General features: G+C 51.8%; 1 non-coding gene across 1 annotated transcript; it reads right to left on the minus strand.

Annotated features, from left to right (window-relative positions):
• Positions 1 to 1358: 1358 nt before the first annotated feature.
• LOC111724513 lies at positions 1359 to 1492 on the minus strand. The gene has a single exon (XR_002772806.1). It is a non-coding gene; the product is annotated as a small nucleolar RNA SNORA71 (small nucleolar RNA).
• Between the last annotated feature and the right edge of the window lie 3623 nt (positions 1493 to 5115).

Genomic DNA, 5115 nt, shown 5'->3' on the forward strand with positions numbered 1-5115 from the left:
TTTTTTTTTGGTTGTAGCCGTCATTGTTGTTTGGCAGCCCGGGCTGGATTCAAACCTGCCACCTTAGGTGTATGTGGCTAGCACCTTAGCCATTTGAGCCACAGGCACTGAGCTGAGAAATCAAATGTTTTCCTGATGATCCCAAAGAGGGTAAAACTGGGGGCCAGCATGCAGCCACCTCTATGTACTTCCCAGACTACATCATGCCCAGGGAACCTGCATGCAATTTGTGGGACACAAAGCCCAGATCTCCAGAAGACAGAACTCACCTTGGGAGTTCTGTGGTCCTGCTGCTTCCTGGCAGGACTGCAACACCTCTCACAGGCCCCTTTGTACCAAGTTGCCTCCTCTGCAAAATAAAAAGCTCTGGCTGAGCAATCTAGACATCACCTAATCAAACCCATCCTGGAAAGGACCTGGGGAATACCTAGTTCAGAAGCCACCAGAGGATAAATGTTTCACAAAAGCTGGCTGTCATTACCGGAAAAGCAGTCTATTGTTGCAGGGACATGAAAAGAAGAGTAGGTCTAAAGACGGGTCTGTGCACAGTCTAAGTCACAGATGGCTCCACTTTCAGCTTATGTGTATATTGATTAATCTGCAGTAGTCCTGAAATAGTACATTGAATGGGACTCTGGGACACTGCCACACATTCAATAGTACATTGAATGGGACTCTGGGACACTGCCACACAAGTATATTAGAGTCTCAGGTAGGCACAAAGGACCATTATGGGCAGGAGTAGCTCATCTGGGGGTCAAGGCCAATTATTCAGCTTGCTCAATCACATCAGCCAAGCCTAGCTGCACCTCTGCTTTGTTCCCTGACACTATGACAATCCTTAGGGAAATTCATCCTGGGGACCACACACCAGTCCCATGTCAAGGTGGCACCATGAGATGAATTACTAGGTCTGAGGGAAACAGCTCTCACCACCCTACACAAGTTGCCTTGCTCTAAGTATCTCCCTCACATGCCACCATCTGCTGAGCCTAATACCCTTGCAACAGTGAGTCTTTTTTCCATCTTCTGTTTTTCATTTGTTCCAAAATTGCTGAACATCAACCACCTGCCAATCACTTGGTAATATGAGAGGCAAGACTCAAGACACTGTCCTCAAGGTCCCAGAAGCCACAGGCAAAGAGACAAGCAAATAAACAATTGCCACAGGGCATGACTAATTCTAAGAAGTGAGGGGATAAAAGACTGACCCCACCCACCCCGGCCAGATTCCACCAACCCAACCTCATGCTCCTCCATTAAAAGCCTCACAGGCACACTCAACTTCCCACACAGAGCACTCTATAAGCCAGATACCAGGTGGTGGGAGGCATTAAAAAGTGGTGAGAAGTTAGAAGTGTGAGAAAGCTCCAGGGTTTGTAAGGGACAGGTGAGGGCCCTCCAAACACGGGGAAATGCTTTCAGCGATTCCTCTCCCTGCACTATCAATGACCAGGGCACCGGCAGCCCATGATCACTTTCAAATGCAGGGCAGAAAAGGGCAAAATGTGAGCCGGGAAGAAAAGCCCAAGTAATCGGGGTTGTTCCCACTAACTACGTGGGGAGGGAGGTGTCCGGCAATGCCCAGGACCTTAGAGCTATCACCACTTAACACAACATAAAGATCCCATCTGCCCCCATCAAGAGTGTACAGCAAGACCATTTTCTGGTGAAAATGCCTTAATTGTTCATTCACCCCGCAAATATTGGTGCTTTGACACAAGCACTATAGGTTCAAAAACAAGACAGTCCAGGTCTCTGCCCTCACAGACATCTTGCAGCTTCCCTACAGGAAGTCAAGCTGGGGAGAATGAAGGAACTTAACCAGATGTGCCCCACCAAACACAGCTCCCCCGTCTGCTACACCAGGCTTCCTCCTGCACCAGGGCCTTCCAGACAGGTCCTAGACATGCCTGAGCTGGTGCCAGGCAGGGGCCACCCAGAGGGCACCCCCCTTCCTTCAAGGTTTCACAAGCAACACTTACCCAGGAACATCCTCACACGCGGGACAGTAGCGCCCACCAGGGAGCGCAGATCAGAGTGACACAGAAGACCAGGTGGCGCTGGCTGCTGCAGAACCGGCAAAGCCGTCCGAGGCCCCCAGGAGAGCTCCATAGCCTAGAAGGCCTAGGCAGAGAAAAAGCACCAGAAAGAGACTTTAGGACGACAAGGCCAAGGGCCAGTTGTCCAGACTTTGCCCTCTGGGGCCCTGGGAGCGTCCTCGATTGTTTTAAGACTCTTAACGGGCATTGAGGGTAAATGAGTTAACTGTCATAAGAACTTGGACAACGACTGACACTTTGTAAGCTGCCACTGACAAGTAGCTTTGGGTCAGGGACGCGGGCTTAACGGGGGCTCCGGCACCCGTCAGCGCAGGTTCACCACCCTGGGAACTGCGTCGCCGGGCCCCAGTTTCTGTCACTGACCGGCAATTAGCCTTCCCGCGGGGGCGATGGGCTGACAGCGGAGCTGACCCAGCACGTGGCGGGCTCGGCCTAGCAGCTGCCCGAGGGCGCGGCTCCCCTGCCAGTCTCTTCCCCGAGAACACACGAATACCCAGGGGCCCATCCCGGCGGAGCGGACGAGGCCCGGACTAAAGGCCGGACCTGACCTGGCTTCCCCAACCCCTAGGGGCCTCAGTTTCCCCTGAATGAGGGAAGAGCAGAACACGCACCCCGCAGTGGACTCACCCCGGCGCCCTGGCGTCGAGCGTCGGCAGAGACGGGCAGACAGTACGGGAAAATGCGTGATAGTTGGAGATTTCGGGAGATAGTGACGAACAGCAACGGACGATGAAGGACGACAAAGAACAGCTAACCTGCCTCCACACCACCAGGCAGCTCCACTCATTCGGCGAGGGCGGAAGGACTGCCGAGAGCGCGGGCCGCGGCCTAGAGCGGCGCCTCCGCCGGGCTGATTCTGCGCGAGCCGCCCTGCAGCGCCCCCCGGGGGAGCGGAGCCCAACCTCGGACGCTGGTGGGATAATTTTCAAAGGCAGTCTGAAATTTTGATAGTAAGCTTCCCTCACTTGCTTTGTTTTTCTGTTTGTTCTGAAGGTGTTCCTTCGTCACTAATTTGATATTAATCTGTGTGAATGGTCAGTCTTCCACGATAGGAGCGGTTTTTAGAATGAACTTGTGAATTGTGCTCAGTTGGGACTTCTTTCGGCAAGGATAGAACCACCATCCCCCTGCCTGACCACTGTATTCACAGTACCTAGCTCAGGACTGGCACAGTTGAATGATTGAATGAATTCTACCAGGATTCTTTTTCTTTGTTTGTTAGGACGCTGGCAGACTGAGCTCTGTGAGTCATGACCTGAAACTGGAGTGTGACAGTGAGGAGACGAGCACACAGAGGTGGGCAGGAGATGAATGCTTCCCTAAACTTGGTCCTCTGAGCGCACAGGATTCAGGGGTGGAGTTAGTCCTTGAAGCATAAGAAACCTGATCACATGTGTGCAGTGCCAGAGACTACAGACAGATGGCCCGTTTTCCTGGCAGACTTGGGAGGGGGCTCAGGCCCTAAATCCTCACAAGCATTCACACTGCCTATATCCTGGCCATGGGTGCCTCCTGGACCTGTGCCGACCCTGTCCCAAGCTCTGCCCACCCTCAGGCCTGAGGAGGGGCCTCCCCCACTCTGATTCCTGGTACTCTCTAGGTTAGGAGGATGGGGAAATCCTGACCTCACCTATGCAACCGGGAGGGAAACAAGGTCCCCAAGGGTGAAGACGCTCCATATTCTGTATCTAGAAGAAGCCCACAGTATTCCAAAACCAAGGGATATGGGGGGGGGGGGTCTCTGTAATGTGGAGGAGCCTTGGGATGCTGTGGCTGTTAGGACTCTGGACAAGGGGGTCAGGTGTGCACACTTACAGCCACACAGCCTTGGCGCCCTCCTGCCTCCTGCTTTTGCTCTAGCTCTCCATGTGACCTTGGCTAAGTGACCTAACTTCTCTGTCCTGCCTTAGTTTCCAGTTCCTAAAAACTGGGCAAAGTCACATTTCCCTGCTCATAGCCTCACAGCATGGCTGTGAGAATTTAGTGACATGATTATATAAAGAACATAACACAGAGCTAATGTCCAAGGCATGGTAGTTGTTGTATTTTAGTACTTCTGAAAAAGCTGAGAACTTCTGTCACTGTGAGGACGCTGTGGGAGTCCTTCTTTTTTTTTTTTTTTTTTTTTGAGACAGAGTCTCATTCAGTCACCCTGGGTAGAGTTTGGTGGCGTCATACCTCACAGCAACTGCAAACTCTGGGGCCCAAGCTATCCTCTTGCCTCAGCCTTCCAAGTAGCTGGGACTTCAGGCTCTTAGTCTGAAGAGGGCTCCTGCAGGCTGGGACTGAGCCTCAATGGAAGCCTTGGCCAGTCCAGCCTTCTAGGCCTCTCAGGGTTGGTTCTTCTCTGACCCTCACTGGATGTTCTGGCAGACCGAGGTGAGACAGGGGATCTCTGCACAAGCTTCCACTGAGGTCTCAGCATCTCTTCCTCCCTAGGTCCCCTGGCTGTATCCTTGAACCCCTACAGCTTCTCTCTCACTGGTTTTGCTTCTGGTTCATTTTTGTCGTAGGGTGAAGGCTATTGGCTCTGGAGGGGGGATCAATATGGGGCTTAGTTAAGGTATAGCTTGTTTAGTCTCTGGACTCTGGGAACTGGATCCTAGCTAAAGATTGATAGCCTCAGCCAGGGACATTGGACTTTCCTTCTATCCAGGGGAATCCTGGCAATCCTGGAAAACAATCTTCTTGGCTATTGAATCAGGATGGTCTTAGCTAATCAGTGTTTACCTGGACGACTTTGGACTTTCCTTGCTAAATAACTGAGATGTTTCTGACGAATTACTTAAACTTTCCTGATTTGAGAATTGCAACTTTCTTGCCTAAAAACTTGGGCATTCAAAATAATGATATTAGGCAGTGCCTGTAGCTCAATGGGTAGTGTGCCAGCCACATACACCCAGGCCAATGGGTTCAAACCCAGCCCAGTCCTGCCAAACACAATAACAACTGCCACAAAAAATGGCCAGGTATTGTGGCAGGTGCCTATAGTCCTAGCTCCTTGGGAGACTGAGGCAAGAGAATCGCTTAAGCCCAAGAGTTTGAGGTTGCT

The sequence above is a fragment of the Otolemur garnettii genome, unplaced genomic scaffold (genome assembly GCF_000181295.1).
Source record: "Otolemur garnettii isolate 467f Iridium unplaced genomic scaffold, OtoGar3 scaffold00023, whole genome shotgun sequence".
NCBI classification, from domain to species: Eukaryota; Metazoa; Chordata; class Mammalia; order Primates; family Galagidae; genus Otolemur; species Otolemur garnettii.